Genomic DNA, 17,312 nt, shown 5'->3' with positions numbered 1-17,312 from the left:
TGTTTAACGTGACTTTTTAACTTATTCCCTGCAAATTATAAAGCTCAAACAATCACTCAGCTACTTAATTGATAGGAACTAAAAAGCAACAATTTTGACGGTGGATTAACTCGTGGTTTGTCAAATGTTCTCTGGTTTTGAACGTTTAAATGTGAGGATTTTTAGCTTTTCAGTCTTTTCTAACCATGGAAACTGATTATGTTTAGATTTGAGACTGTTGGACACAATAAAGCAACTCATTTTAAGACTTCACCTTTAGTTCTGGGAAAATGTGTATTCAGTATTTTCTTACAATATCTAAGAAAAGGACACGCTCTTACTTTTAAGTCGAAGATCTCAGTTTCATAACTCTTGATTCTGACGGTCGCTTTCCTTTTCAGACTGTTTGCTTCATCTGAGCGTCGAGTTTGTTTCTTCTTCTTTGGATTTTCACTTCTTGTTGAAGTTGTATCTGTAGTCATCCATCTTTTCTTTGTTTGTTCAGCCATAGTAGATTACCGTTTACTCGCAACACTAGGAGAGAGCGGCAAAGCAGCCGCTTAGCTCCGCCTACCCTCTCTGGCAGACCAACCACTGCTGGCTGATGGAAAACGCGTCACTAACTGGGCGCCGCTTGTGATATTTCCGTGAAAGTCGCCACAGACACCCAGTCTGTAATACTGCAGATGCAAAGGCTTTCATCAGTGGGCCATAGGCTCAATCACCATTGTGTTTCGGCGATAGCTAGTGACTTAACAGACATTTATTTACATGAAAACCTTTGAGATGATATCTTTAAGTCACCAGATCAGTTGTTATAATGTTTAAACAAACATAGAGGAGGAAAGTGATTGACATATTGATGATCCCTCAACACAAGAGCGTTCTGTAAATCTCAGGTATTGAAGTCAAATTATGCTTTTTGCTCCATTCAATGTTACAAAGTACAAAAAAGTAACCACAGTTTAATAAAAGCCCAATCTGACATCTTCAAATTGTTTATTCTCTCCAACCAGCAGGTCGAAGCCACAACATTTTCAGTTTACTATCAAATAAGGTAAAAAAAAAAAGAGCAGCAGAGAGTCAAATTGGAGAAGAGAAAACAAATGTTGACAAAAAGTGGCTGAAGAATCTGTTTTTATATCTAATATCTATGCTCTGGATGAAACCATTATCAGTTCGCTATTGCCTGCAAGTTACTCTGTGTCACTGGGCTTTAGTGTCTTTATAATATATTTCTTTCTACTTTTCATAAATGCCCTGAGAAAGTTCCGTGTTCTTCCAAAACCGAATAAAATCCGATCCATTTCGTTGAATAATAAGCGACTAGAACTCAGCTGAGACGAGTTGCTGTGACTAAACTTGGAGGAGGAAGAAGAGGGAGGAGGTGGGATCAGAAACTTGTTTAACTCGCCCAAATCTGCAGAGATTAGAGCGGGAAGTGGTCAAAGGGTTTAGAGTGTATCGGTACAATGAGGCCGGGAGGATTAGAGGTGGATTCACTGAGCCCCTGTGATGCCCTTCATCTCTGGGGGTCCACAGCCGGAGCACCTTTGTTGGGTTAACTAACGGCACTTCCCATGAACGCAGCGAGCAGACCAATCCCTTTTTAATGATGCAGGGAAAATTCCATCGGCCCTGATTACCGCAATGCTTTCCGAGAGCCCCCATTGTCCCACACACCATGTCGAGCTTTTAAACTGTGCAGCCAGGCGAGTGCACGGCGAGGCGTTTGAAGTCTGTCTTCGTCCGGTAGCTATAACCTCTGCTGAAACAATGCTGATATGTGTATCTTCTTTATGGTCGTGTCATAATAACACCGACACTGCAAGGGCTTTAATTGCCACTGTGGCCACCCATGTATAAAATATACCCAGTAGCACAGAACTTAATGGGTTGTGACACAGCACTATAAAGTAGTGAATGTGTATATGAAAGGTAAAAGGTTTGATCACCATCCATATGATCTTACACTGCTTCCCCTGTGACGTCCTGTTGTCCCAGTGCGGTGCATGAGGTAGACTGCAGGTTGAATAATAGATGAAACTAGAAATAGTCCTGATAGCTGTCTACAACCTCAGTAGAGACGGAGCAAAAACAGTTAGCGTGCTAGCTTCAAATATCTGTGTGGTGTGGATTATTTACAGTAATCCACAGTTATGCATTTGCAGGGCTGCGCTTTGAGCTAAATGCTAATTTCAGCATGCTAACATACGTACAATGAATGGTAATATTTAGTAGGTAACATTTACAATGTAACACAAACATCAGTGCAAACTAACTTACATATTCATGGACGCACACGCGATAAAAAGAGTCCGTCTGCGATCACTGACGTCTCCGTAGTAGGTGCGGTAAACAAGTCCGGGCGTATCTCCCTCACTGCTGTGTTTGGAGGGCAATGCTGCATTCAGGTGCGCTCAGAAACGTGAGTGATCAGACATGTGACCTTTTGTACAACGCCTCTTCCGTCAAGCGTGAAGAAAGGATGCAAGATGTCTGCGGTATGGCAGTTTTTGGGCACTACAACAAGAGCAGGCATGATATCAGTTCCACTACAGGGGAGACTTGATGTTCTCTGCAATTAGGTGGAAAAAAACATGTTGCCCTTATATCGGCAATTGGCAAAAAGGGTTGTAAAATATCAGCATAAAATCCTATATTATGTGGCCTCAGTCCGTTGGTCCATGGTGAAAGTCCCCAATGACCCCGTAGCTGTTGACATATGTTAGTCTACACCTAAGTGATGGACCAACGTTGGGCCTTGAGCAAGGCTTCTTCCTGCCTGTCGGCCGTACCTTGCCGCAGTATTGGATTGCTCAGTGCTTCATTAAACGGACTGAATCTTCTGCACTGTGTTTGCTATACTCTGTTTGCTCCTCTCCTCACAGAGTACAGTAATGTGTGCACTGCAATATCCAGTAAACTCCAGTACTTCCACCTCACGGTCCATTAGATCTGAGGCAGATGTGTCTTGTCTCATATCAGTTCATGCTCGGCTGTCTCTTGTGATCTTTTAGCGATGCAGCTGCTGTCGTCTCTGCGCGCTCTCTCATCTCGCTTTCAGTTTCCTCAAACTGAATTACAAAGAAACTGTACGCTTAGGGGCAACAACATATTCAGGGATAAGTGGCTTATGTGGCTGAACGGCAATCCAATTCTCAGTTTTGTACGTGTGTTGTGAAATATTTTCACCTTCAAATCTAATTATTTTTGTGCTTGGTGTTGAAGTTTCATGTAGTAAGGTCGGCTCTGTCAAAGGCAGAGCAGACGGACAAACATGTAAATGTAGCCGCACGTGACATCGGTCTGTTTAGATGCTGGTGTGGTTCTTACTCTTCAGCACCACTAACAACATGCTGTCTGCTCCTGACATGTAGCTACAGCACAGGTTTGTTTACTGGCTCCGTCCCTGTGGTGTAACATCAGCACTCAGCCCGTCAGCTGCCGTCAATCACACCAAACACAAACACGCCCCTCCAGCCGACTGAGACGAAGGAAACACCTCTGATATTTCCCCAAAAGTCTTTCTTTAATAATACACAACAATAAAAAATACATGTAATTTTCCCTTTTTTTAAATCTATTTTTGGACCTTTCTGCTCTTTATTGAGAGAGAGAGAGAGAGAGAGAGAGAGAGAGAGAGAGAGAGAGAGAGAGAGAGAGAGAGAGAGAGAGAGAGAGAGAGAGAGAGAGAGAGAGAGAGAGAGAGAGAGAGAGAGAGAGAGAGAGAGAGAGAGAGAGAGAGAGAGAGAGAGTGGATTGTGACAGAAACAGGGGAAGAGAGGGGACGACATGCGGCAAAGGGCCGAGGTTAGGAGTCGAATCCGTGGCTGCCGCATCGAGGGCTGTAGCCTCTGTATATGGGACGTGCGATTTGACCGCTGGGCTAAACTTGCGCCCCTAATTTGACCTTTTGATGGAAATTTTAATTGTCCTTTGTAAGTGTTGTGATTTCCCCTGTTTTCTTTCTGTCCTTCTTGCTTGAACATTGTGATGAGTGATGTCTGTGAAAGAACCGATTTCCTCAATTTTTCTGAGGTGTTTTATGTCACTGAAAGATTTTTGCTCTCAAACTTTATTGAAGGTGCAGGAAATATATAAATACACTGTCATGTTGGCTGAGTTTGGACGGGAATAAAACACAGCATCATGGCTGTTTGTAAAGTCGGGAGAAGAAGAAAGATTTCTTCAGATGCTGCCTTGTCGCTCTCGCCTGACTTCCTTGCGGCTTTTGTGGTGCGAACACGAAAGATTATTCCAATTAAATTACAGTCGTTTGAAAGTCTTGCTCACCATCATAAAATACTTTTTTATTTAAATTTATGTCAATCTACCGGTCTCTGTTTCACAAACTGTCGTTATACTGGGTCGAGGAATTATGCAAATGCACCGTCAAAGTACTTTGACATTGGCTGAGTTATAAAGGAAAAGGTTGTAATGTCTTTATACGTTGCTCTCATTTGTCTCCATTATAAACACATTGCAGCTGGCTGGTTTAGCTTAGCTGTTACAGCAGGCGTCCCATGTATAGATGCTACAGTCCTCGACGCACTGATCGCAGGTTCGATTCCCGCTCTGTGATCATTTGGTGCATGTCATCCACCGCTCTCTACTAAAGCCCCAAAAATAATCTTGAACAAACAAACAAACATGCAGCTACAGGTAGCAGACGGTCAGGTAAGCTTATCCTAGCTTAGCGTGAAGACAGGGAAAAGGGGGAAACAGCTAGCCTGGCTCTGTCCAGGATTAACAAAATCCACCAGCACAACTAAGGCTTACTAGTTACCCAGTTTTTTCTACTTTGTTTTACCTGTTCAGATGTATAAAGTGTGAATTAAATACTTCTGTTATAAAGTAATTGGCTTGTAGTCTTTGTATTCACTCTGGCTTTAGCTTTAACCTTATTGTTCAATCTGATTCTTGTTTTTCAAGTAACAATCAGAGATCTCAGTCGGATCTCTTTGGTCGTACCTGTAGTGAGGCAGTTATTGTAGGTGACTGTTTTCCCCTCACTGAGCTGATGGTCCATGTGCTTGTCTGACGGTTTGTCTTCATCAGAGAATTAATTCTGCTCTTTATATTTGGATTTCCACTTGTTTCCATCTAATCTACAAATTCTGCCAGGTGTGTTTTCTCGCCTCAGACAGCTTACCTGCCACTATCCGACTTAATCATCTTGCCCCAGCCCATCTGTACACCTCAGGCAAGTTGAAACAATCACTTTGAGCGATTTGCAGCCATTAGCTGACCCACTCTCCCATCTGCAGAACACACACAGACCAGTGGACCCATGTGCAGCCCGGGACAGGCCTGGCAGTGTAATGGTCGATACCACACAGGACCACAGATGGGTCCCCGCACAGAGGAGCCGGTGGCTGGCGCCGGGGCCTGGGCGCTGGCCAGATGGGCCACCCTGAGAGGGGCTCAGCCTGTCAGGCCCAAACAGGCTGATCTTATTACTCTGGGCCAAGACTGGAGTCTGGTTCCACACACACACACACACACTGTCAGGGGAATCCACATTATCATGCCTGACTGTCGCAGGCTGGATTCGCCCTCTCGTGTGTGTGTGTGTTTTCACCTGTGTCGCTTGTCAGATGTTTTTGTTGCTGTTCAAACCGGAAAAATCTGGTTCCATGTGGGTTTCACGTGTTTAGATAACAGAAACTGAACTCTCATCCCAGGAAGCCCTGCCCTCTCAGGTTACTCAGGATGGAGGGATCGCTGGATGTGCAACTAGCAACACAGAAATCATTTTTCCAACACGCTCTTTGAAGGCCATTACTTAGACTTTTCTTGCTCTCAGACTTGCAATGGCCCACGTTAATGTTATTCTTGGGTGTGTGCACTGCTTCCCCCTGGTATTTTTGCAGTGAGGAACCTGCATCTCGTTAGCTGTGGACCACCACGGGCCAATATTTAAAATATCCCATAAATAACAAGGTACAATATCATAAATTAATATTTTATTGCAACTTTCTGGTCTTGTGCACATTCAAAAAAACACAAAAATACTGCCATGAACTTTTGTTTTAGCCAATGCTCAAATGTTAATGAACAGATTAACATTCATGTTGCAGTCTGGGAATCAAATATAGATGTTTGCTGCTGAAGGTGAAGCAGCGCGTTGGTGAGAATATCCTCAGTGAAACAGTTCCCTAAAAAGATGACTTTGTTTTAGATCCGAGGTCTGACAGCAGTGTTGCATTCCTGTTAAAGTGGAGTATTGGGGGTTACAAAGACGGCTTGTCCATATGGAGTCCTATCTGCTTTCACCTAATGGCTGAACTCAATGTGCCGGTCGTGTGTCGTTATTTTCTGTTGTCTGTCGCGTCTGCCGTGGAGAGAGAAGAATTTAGACACAACCAAGAATCTCTGATGGATTAAAATGATCAATGCAATAAGTTAGTACAGCGACAGAAAAATAGCAAAGTAAGTAAATAAAAGGAACATTTTGGTGATGCCATAATTACCAGCATGGCAGCATTTTGTTCAGACATTCTTGGTCACCTGAGGATGGTTTCTACTGACATCGCTGATGCCCAGACTTTTTCCGTAGCGCCACCATGAGGTTGAGCTTTGTGGTTTTAAGTCAAGGTCTTTGTTTAATAATTTGCCTTGAAATTTTGTACACAAATTCATGGGGCGGCTGTTGCTCAGTGGTAGAGTCGATCATCTTTCACTTGTAAGGTTGGTGGGTCGATCCCCAGCTCCCTCAGTCTACATGTCGAAGTGTCCTTGGGCAAGACACCAAACCCAAAATTGCTCTCGGTGGCAAAGCCAACGTTGTGGGAATGTGATGACTGATTGACAGTTGTTGACATAGTAATAACTGTAAAAGCATCGCCTAGGATCTCAACAAATCCACACGCTCATGTGCAATCGCTCCCGTTCAGACAGATTTCCATCCGGCCTTGCTCAAGTCAGGCCGATCCAAACTGTCTTCTACTCTTGGGGCAGTTTTAGTGACAAGGCCTTGTTGAAAACAAGTCCGATGACTGCTGCTGATGTCAAACCTTTAAGTCAGCTATAGCTTCACTATTAAGCAAACTAGATTGTAGTTCACATGTACAAACAGATAGTGTTGGCTATTATATCATAGCATGTCAAACGTCTCTGTATTTTGTGAGTTAGCCATTAAATTAGATGTTAGAACTAGCTAACTAGCCTAGCTGCCTAGCGCTATGTTAGACATTAGCTGTGTCTCAATTCGGGGGCTACATCAGGCAGTCTACGGAGGATGCACCATTCATAGCCTGTGTAGATGTTAAGGCCGAACTGAAGTGAGACGGTCTGGTCTACGGAGGATTTTCTGTTCCCGCCCTTAACCTTGCATCGCCAACTGCTGCTCCTGTCGCCTAGCAACAGGTACCTTGCAACCAAAAACGTTTAGATTTAAAAGTGTATTCCTCGGCCGCTTGAGAGCCGCCCATCTCGTTTGAATTGCCGCGCAATGAATCTCGGGATACGTTAGGCTGCGAAGGATGCACCCGATGGATCCTTCGCCGCCGTCGGCTACATCTGAAGGAGCCTCAGAATTGGAACAGCCTTCGACGCGGCACTGTGACGCAGTCTGCCTTCAAATACACCCTTTGAAGGATGCAGCCCCCGGATTGGGACGCAGCTACTTGGTTGCTTTGATTGGTTGTAGCATAAATAGGACCCTTTGTCTGAACTCATTGATAAAGGCCTTTGGAGAGTATTCATGCTAGATCACATCTTTGAATCTGTCTGGTGATGTCAGGCTTGTAATAACACACAATTTAAAGCAATATTAAACATCCACATGTTAGCATGTTGGCTGTTTGTCTTAGTCTTGTTAAGAATTAAACCATGTCAAGACACATTATAAAAGTAGGACTTTTGACCCTGAAGCTTGTGATTCATGAATCTGAACAAAAGAATTGCTCCGTGTCTTCTCGGTTGTCATCTTAAGACAAATATTCCTTTAGCTAAAATGACAAGATGCTGTAATTAAATGAAACCGTTCTGACTTGTAATTACAGTGTACGGAAGCCTGACTGGCCAATTTATGATGAAAAATGTGAGCAGCCGTAATCAATGTTATGAGTTACAAATGACAAATCAGCTGCATTGACTCGTCATTCACTCCAACACGTTCATTTTCCAGCCAGCAAATTGTGTTCCTACATTAATGACAGACTTATATTAGAGGAGCTGGGGGGCTTAATGTTGCATGCTGCCAAAAAGAAATGGATTTCCGTTGCTTTAGTGTCACCCGCAGTAATATAACCCGTCCTGCTTTTTTGTCCTCAAAGTGACAGCTCTGAAACAGGATGAATGAGAGCCGTCTCCCAAGGTCAAGGTCACGGTTTGGGCTGATTTAGGCTGCGAGGCCGTCGTTCTTATTGTCAGGAAAGCGTCTTCATTTGAAATTCACCCGACATGAAGTCGGGTTTGAGTGGCAGCGTGAGGAGGACACGTGGGGGTTGTAATATTCACGGAGCGGAGCGGGATGGATGGGTAGGTTTCCTTACCGAGCGTTGATTTCCACATTTGGGTGATTAAGTTTATTATTTGGCCCGCGGCTGCATTAGCATGTGATTATCCCGGGGTATCCTGCGGAGGGAAGCATATTTAACTTTAGAGAACAAAGGGGGATCACGGCGGTCACCTGAGCCTCTTGCTGGAAGCAGGAAGGAAAACAACATGGAGGCGTTCGGCCTGGTTGCTTTGGCCTGGGACTGTGTTTAGCTCTGCGGTTCCTCTCAGTCTGCCTCTTCTTCTCCGTTTCCCCCTTTTCTTTCCATCCCCGAGCAAACATTTCTCCCCGTCTCTTTTGTTTGCCAAGATCCAGGTTTCCATGGCTACCAACTGGCGCTTTATGAGCACCTCATCCCTCATCTAAATATTCCTAGTTATCTATGGTAATGAAATGCACACACCATTATCTGGCTTAATGAAATACACTCCATTGTCTGTGATTAGAAGGAGCTTTATTTCTCTGCGGTGTTGCAGTGTTTCCTGGCTGCGATAACAAATGCAGCACCGTTGAAGCTGTGGGCTCTTTCACACTCTTCCCTCGTCTGTCGTGAGCCTTCGACAGTAAAAGAAACAATGTCCGGTTGCTGCGAGCAGCCCTGCTATGCAGCTCATGTGCCACAGTGGCTGTTTGATTGCACTAATTGGCCTGTCTGCGCTCTCTTTGCCTCTTGATGGACTCTCTGCTGCTTCCTTCCAGCTAATGCAGCCTATTAAAAAAAAAGACAATAAAATCTTAACATAGTCCCCGTTTTGACAGCATAGCAGGCTGCCGAGGAGAAGAGTAAGCACCAGCAGAGATAAAGCATCATTATCTAACAGTATCTGATTCAAAGTCTTTCCTCTTTTGTGTGAGAGGAAGAAAAAGCCACATCAACTCCTACCCGTACAGAGCTATTCATCCCTGCTGTACTTTTCCACCGTCTTTGAAATCCTTTGAAATATCAGGAGCACCATACAGCACATATACAGTAAAGATGTGCGTCTGATATCTCTTGTTCCCCCTCAGTGATAAAGAAGAAGTGAAAATAACAGCGTGTGTGTACTTCTGTTTTTTGTAAGAGCGCATCTGTGTGAGAGCGCCGTCGTCTATTTCCAATTCAGGCCGGGATAATATCTGCAGATTGGGTGGTTAAGTCACTCTGCATTTCATGAGCCAGTCCTGTCACTAACAGTTATCTCCTCACTGCCCTCTGAGGAGTTGTCTAGGTGAAATGATTCTCCGAAGCTCTGAATAATGCATGAAATTACGTAATGCAAATGGAGGCTTTATTTCCCCTGCCTCTCTGCAGACGCCGGGGCCGGGGTTGCTGTATTAGAACAGCAAAGCAGAAACAGTGGGGAGTCCCCCGGGTAAAGCAGAACTACAGCAGAGAGCGTAAAAGGTCAGCGATAAAACCCGCGGGCTCCTCCTCACACGCGGCTTTATCAAGTATGAGTCTGAGTTATTGCACGCCGCGCGGCAGAATTGCAGAGCCGAGCAGAGCGGGACGTTGCTCACACCGGCTATCATGGGAGGCTTATTGTGTGGAGGCAGTGAAATATTCATCAAGCAACAGCCTGGCTGGTTTCCACGCTGCCTGCCTGTAAACAGAAGCCCAATCAAATATAGATAATAACAGGAGAGAGAGAGGAGCAGAGCGGCGCTGAATTTGATCAGACCCACAAATGGCACTTGCCTTATATGCACCAAATTAGGCTCCACTAAACTGTTGTCAAGCCCCTGCTTCAACAAGTAGATGAGCTTCCCACCATCTTTCTCCCTCCTCTCTCTCTGCGTATAGTGGGTAGACCTGAATGGCATTAATTGCCCCCTAAGATGACGGGCAGATGAAAGTGAGGTGGTGGTTTGCTGTGGGACATGGGGGCCGGTTACAAAGAGAGGCTGAGGACGGCTGGCAGGTCTCACAGACTTCAAAAGCAGATAAAGGCCCTTTTTTACACAAAGGATCCTCGTTTTTTTTCTGCTTAATCTTCAGATTCGGGGGTTTATTCGTGCCAGCCTTCTCGCTTTTGTCCACTTTGTGTCGGGTTTTAACGCCAGAGGATTAAATTGCTGTTGCGGAAATCATTGTTTGTGTTTTCTTCCAACCCGCTGCCTCCCATTGTCCTGTGACATAATCGACCGCGCTCTCACAATATGAGAGGTTCATCTCTTTCCTTTGGTGAGAAATGAACAGCGGATGGATCTGGTCACCTTGTTTGTCCGGGGAAACAGAGGCACAATATGTTGTTTTGTTTAGGCAGAGTGCTCTTAACTCTTTAAGTAGCTTTTTAAAAAAAAAAATGAGGACAAGGAGGTCTTACTTTGGAGGAGCCACAGAACACAAAGAGAGAAAACCCTGGGCTGCCTTTGAATGTAACAAAAGTGAGGTTGTTTTTCTTTTCTGTGCAAACAAAGGAGGGCAAACCGGAGAAAATCAGAGCGAGGACACATTTGTCCAGAGGAATAAATCAAACATTTTCGGAATAGGGGCTCAAACACACAAAAAGAGAAAGGACATTTTCCTTCTCTTTCAGGTCGTCTAAAGTCTTCCCGGTTTATCCACCCGGACCTTCACCTACAGCCCAGATTCCTGTCATTCTCCACTGAAGGTATTGGTCTCCAGCCGCACAGCCAGCCCTCCATCTGCCCATGAATAGGACCAGTCACATTTCTGATAGCATTTAATGAAAAATCCACCCGGGCTTCGGAGGGGTAGAGGAGGAGGAGGACGGGGAGGGTGGATATGGAGGGAGGGTTGAGGGATGGGTGGGTGGAGGGGTTGTGGAGGAGTGCTCAACAAAGAGTGCCTTTCACTGGAGTGGAAAGCCTAGATTGCTCCCTCTCCCTCCCCGCTCCCTCCTCGCTCTCTCATTTTGTCTTTTTTGATTCAACATCAAAAATGTGCCAAATGACTAGGCAGAAAACCCCAGAGGTTTTCAATGGGCGTATGTGAGTGCATGTGTGTGTGTGTGGAAAGTGTCACACAAAGGGACAGGTGTCTTGCGGTTTAAGGTGGCAGCGGTGAGGAGAACACAAAGGTAAAAGCAAACAGTCGGTGAGGCCTCATTGAGAGAGGTAATGCCCCTTAACATGTTCCTCCTCTTGTGCTCAAGCCGGTCATCAGTGGGAGAATCTGATGCTTGTTTCTGCATGAAATAATCAGAAACAAAAACATCTTGTATACCTGCACAGTTATCCTGTAAACGTACCCCAAAGAAAAAGGCTTTTGTTCTTTATTTTTCCTTTTGCCTCCAAATCCAGACCATCCTCACAAAAACACGGCAGTATAGACCGTCTTTGCAAGCAGCTTATTAGGCCCCGAATTTACGTTTATGTCTAGGCAGCCACCTCTAGTGGCCGTTATTATTATGACAGGAGCAATAGGAGGAAGGATATTATAGCGAGAAAATCAACGTGGGAAGATAGAGGTGGATAGAAGTCAAACAAACAAGACCAAAGACTAAAAATGAACGTTAAATTAGCGCGTACTTATGTCCGATCTTTTAAGGGAATTCTCACCCATTTTATATGTATTTTAAATCGATGATGATTTAGTATATTTAGTAGCTGAGGTAGTAAATTCTTCATTTGCCCTTTTTACAATGCAATTTCACCACAGCGCCGAACCAAAGCTCTGCTGTCATGCCGCCTTCGTCCATTTTACACTGACTCAAGCAACAGCGACGTAAAGCTGACCCAGTGTGTGTTTTTTCCTCCGCCGTTTACACTGTCGCTATTTTGCCACCATTCCTCCTCCACTCTGCTAATCCAGAACAGATCGTCTGCAGGAGCCGTATTTGTCAACAGAGCTGTCAATCATCCTTTTTACAGCATCAAATAACTAATTAAAAGGAAACTTGTCAGAAAAATTAACACTTGGACGTAAATCAGCATGATGAGAACTAACTATAATGACAGAAACCATGTTTGAGAAAAATGTATTTGGCGTGTATTTTGATTTTACAGTTTGACTCATGTCCCATCTGTTAACATGGAGGAGGCGGGCTTTATGAGCTATACTGCAGCCAGTCAGCAGGGGGCGACAGAGAGGGTTTAGCTACGCTTTGAGGGAGCTGTCATGTCGGACATCTTTTTATACAGTCTGTTCATAGCCATCAGTCATAACATATACCAGGACGCCATTTTTGTTTTTTGTAGCGTAGCTTTGTAGCTAGTTAGCAGTAGGCTACTAGTAAAGGCTGAGACTACAAATCCAAGCTGAAATAGCCTACAGTTTTTCCAGGCAGTTATCTACGTCAAATAACAGCACTGGTGTTGGAATAACAACTTATTTGAAGTGTTTTATATAATATTTATAGATAGACACTGATATGAAAATCTGCAAAGCTTCCCTTTAGTTACGTAACTAACCTACTTATTTTATCCCAAACAAGATATCCACCTTAACCTAACCTATTTGTCTGGTTCGCCTGTCACAGGTACTCTCCGACAATCATTTTAGAGAACAGTCAAATGTCAAACTGTATTTTATTTTGTCATCAGCAGTCAACCCATCCTGTGTTTTTATGAGGACATGTCCCATGAGAAGCCCAAAAACTCGTCTATTTTTGTCCGTCCATTCTGTCTTGACTTCCTTTCCTTGTCTGTGGCACTCGGTCCCTCACACCACTGGCTGTTACTGAATGTGTTAATCTTTTAAAACATCTCACATATGTGTAGTTTTATTTAAAAAAGCTTAAATAAATCCCTGAAGGAGCAGGGTATTTTAAAAGAAAGAAATGTATTTTCAGCTGTAAATCAGTACACATGCGGACAAATATAGAATATCACCAGACTAGTTTTTTTTTTTCTCCTTTGTTGCCTGGAAAGAAGGAAACCCCCATTAAAACAATGTACAGCCTTACAGATGATGAGCAGTATTATAAATATTACAGTAGTTAATGTAGTTTGAAATACCAAACAGCCATATTTGAATGTTTCTGCAGATGAAGTGTGTTCAGTAAAACTGTCTGGCTGCATCCATAATGTATATTCCTGTGTATCTTTTCCTATGAATGAATTATTCAAGTGTGCAGGTTTCCAGGTTTATATGTGCATGTTTATGTTCACACACACACACACGCGCGGGGGCTGCAGGGTGACGGGGAGGATAACAGCGTGACTCCCTTTGTTGTCCTTTTTTTTAATAATGGAAGTTTAAAGGTTGAATCTCAGGATCAGTTCGTGGCTGGTTTTGATGTTTTTATGGATTTGTTTGCAATAACTTGTGTCCTCACTCACAACACGGCTGAAAGCTCCTTTTAAAATATATATTTAACAACACCAAAGATTTCAAACTCAAACTGATTCTTTGTCAGGAGCAGATGCATACATGCCTTCATGCGCCTTTACCTTTAGGAACACATTTCTTACTCTTTCTTCATCTTAAAGTAAAAATAGAAAGGCAGCTGTCAACAGCATTTTTTCGACATCACCTGACTTATTCTTTAATAAGATAAGACAATACTTTATTGATCCCCAGGGGGGAAATTTGGGATAATAATCACGTCTGTTCTTTCATTGGCTACTGCTGGTTTCTGAGGGGCGGCTGTGGCTCAGTGGTAGAGTCGGTCGTCTCTCAATCGAAAGGTCGGGGGTTTGATCCCTGACTGCCACAGTCACGTGTCAGAGTGATCTTGGGCAAGACACTGAACCCCATAGCCTTCGGTGTATGAATGAAATTAGTTCCTGATGGGAGATTGGCATAGTGTGTGAATGTGTGTGTGAAAGGGTTTTAAAGCCTTTTGAGTGGTCGGAAGACCAGAAAAGAGCTAAACTGTATAAGTACAGCCCATTTACAAGTATTCTGCTCAGTATATTTATTGCTGTTACTAAGAATTTTTTGGGGTAAATATCAAATGTGTTTAATATTTACGTTTCAAAATCAGGGAGATTCAGATGTTGAAAATGTGAGAGACGACACACATGACGATGACAGCTTTGCTCCCGATGTGTGTGGAGAGCAACGATTACGCCAGAACAGCACACCACACACTAACATTATTTTGCCAACAACAAGAGTCCGACTATCAACACTGGACATCTTGCAAAACACTCGCGCTCAAACGAGACTTTAGAGTGAACAAACATGGCGGACGACGGGCAGGAAGAGTTGCCGATGATAGTTTTTAGACTTTTTACTGAAACGTCAGGAAGAAAAAAGAACAAACTGTGGACGAGGTGGTGGAGACGGCGTGAACACGGGCTCTACATGTCGCCGTGGCTACGGTTGTTATCGCTATGTTCCACGTGACGATCCACAGAGTGCGTGCTCGGCTGTCATCAGGGTTCCCCCCGCACAGATCATAAATATTGAACATGTTTAGGTGTGGCCTTCGACGGCCTTTCTGAGCAGATCTGGGGAAGTAAAATCACCCTAACAGACCTTACACCACACGAACATCTGGACAGAGAACCATCAAAACATCAGGACTGTGTTTACGATTGTCAGAAGGGGGAATCGGGCCCAAAATCGGCCTGAGTATCTTGTAGTGTGTACCCCGCCTAAGGGGAGAATAGTGGCAAATACAGACCTGAAATCTGCCCTAAAACGCCTCTATTCTAGGGCCAGTATGAGTCTGCAACACTGGATTACAACACTGTCAGGTCACCCCCCAGCTTCTTCCTCTTTGCAATGCTCAATCCTAACAGGTGTGAAACAAACCTGAGAGAAGCTTTCCTCCCTGCGTTTAAAACTGATAACAGACAACGGCGTCACTCATTTCTCAGCTCTGACAGACAGCATCAAAATGTCATCAACATACTTTTTTTAATCAAACAAAGCAAACAGCAGCCCGGCCCTGTCTGAGTTTGTTTTCGTTCCCCTTGTAGGAGGTCAGAAAGACTAAAACCATCATCTGGTTTGCCTCTGCAGCCTTTAAGCTCCGACTTTATCTTCGTTCAAATAACAACCAACAAACCGCTCAGGGCACGTTTAGCTAATAGGACAGCTCGCATTGATCCTCCGCCTTGCTCGTTTCTAAAATGTTAATCAATACCCCGAGAGCTTGTGCCTGGTCTTTAGAGGAATGTGCAACAGTGAGCTGATCAGCACTCTTCACAATTTCCCATGATGCTCGTGTTTCTTTAATCTGTTGAATGGATGACTGGCTGGATGGTTGTTTGGGGATGTGCAGAGCTGGAGAGTCTGCGTTGATCAAACATTTGTAAAGAGTGACTTGACTGGTGTGGGATGTATTTCCTTTATAAGGTTTGATCTGAAAGAAAAAAATCCACCTTAAATAAATAAAGATAGTATAAATATAACATCACATGTATTAATAATGTATGCCTGCAGTGTGTACCGAGTGAATGCAAATCATAACAACGTGATTTCTATGAATTCATGTTTTGGACATTTTGAATAATAAATGATAAACAGTAAAGATTTATGTTGAGCTTTTACTCAGAGTATAGAAGCTTCTATTGGGCTCCATTGCTTTACTAAAGAATTGACCTACAGTTATAAAACAAAGGATATTAAGATATTAAAAAATAACATTTGAAGTTTAGAGGATTGAATATTTTACATTTTTGCTTCAAAGAAAACTTGAGTCACATTTTCACCCAAAATGGCGTCGTGTTAGGTAGCAGCCTGTTGCCGTAGCTCCCGTCACCTGTGGGTTTTTTTGTCGAGTTTCCCGCTATTTCCCGGTTTTGGATCAATAAAGTACATCTATCTATCCATCCATCCATCATCCATCCATTTATTAATCTATTTATCAATCTATCCATCTATTTATCCATTCATCTGTCCATCCATCCATCTATCCATCTATCTATCTACCTGCCTCCCTGTTTCTTCTGCCCCTTGTTGTCTGTGTTTCCAGGCGGACTCGATCCTGCAAAGAGTTGGCCTGTTAGTCCTCTGACCTACAGAAAAGCAACGTCCATTTGAACCAGTTCAACAATAATAACACTTAAGTTTTCTTGCTGTCGTTCCAATAGCTGTTGTGGCTTTTAATTCCCCCCCCTCCAAAAAGAATTAATCTGGAGCCATAAAGATTCAGTAGGATTCATCCTCTCAGGACCATGATGCTGTACACAGTTGGGCAATTCAGACAGGGCTGCTAGCACGTCTTAAGACAGTTCATAAATTATTAAAGTTGTTGCTAAGTAATGAAAAGGCTAATACTGTTAGTTTTAGCTCTCAATAGAAACATTTAAAGGACCCTAGCTCTGCATGCTTCTCAGTGACAGTAGAAACCCTGGGTGATGAAGTTATCCGTCTCCTCGTGCTCGTCTGCCGCTGGACGCAGAGATACAGATGGTCTCTTTCTGCTTGTTGCTCCTGAAAATTATCCACCTTGTAATCCGTCCATTAATCACAATCATAAACGGCAGGTGAACAGTAGGCTCCAGTAACTGTGCACCACTGACAGCTGGATAGTGTAAATGTTTGGAGGGGGGCCCGGGAGGCGGAGCTGGGATGTTTACTTGTTTGTGCAGGCGAGGCTGCTGCACAACTTGAGCCAAATCTTACCGGACACAATTACCCAAACTCTTCGGTTCGGTTACCACGACGAAAAAAAGGAGGAAAAAAAGAAACGAGGCTTCTTTATGGTGCAACTGGGACACAGTTTCAGTTGGAGGGGGGGGTAAACAGCAGTGTGAGGGGGTAGATTTGCCCCTGCGTGAAGCCAGCGAGGAGCCTGCGGTCCTTGTGCACGTCTGAATGATGATTAACTGTAATTACCAAAGCAGTACCTGGCCCCGCATGCCAGGAGGCAGCCCAAGATTAATGGGGCTCTGCTGAAAACGGAACAAAAGCTCACATTTCCGAGGTAATGAATCGCTCTGGTACTAAGGCGTCTTCACATGGTGCGCTCGGGCCCCCAGGGAG

This window comes from Semicossyphus pulcher, unplaced genomic scaffold (genome assembly GCF_022749685.1).
Source record: "Semicossyphus pulcher isolate SPU_LCO1_2020_fin unplaced genomic scaffold, fSemPul1.0.p SCAF_14, whole genome shotgun sequence".
Classification (NCBI taxonomy): domain Eukaryota; kingdom Metazoa; phylum Chordata; class Actinopteri; order Labriformes; family Labridae; genus Semicossyphus; species Semicossyphus pulcher.
Note: the sequence above shows the minus strand (reverse complement) of the source record.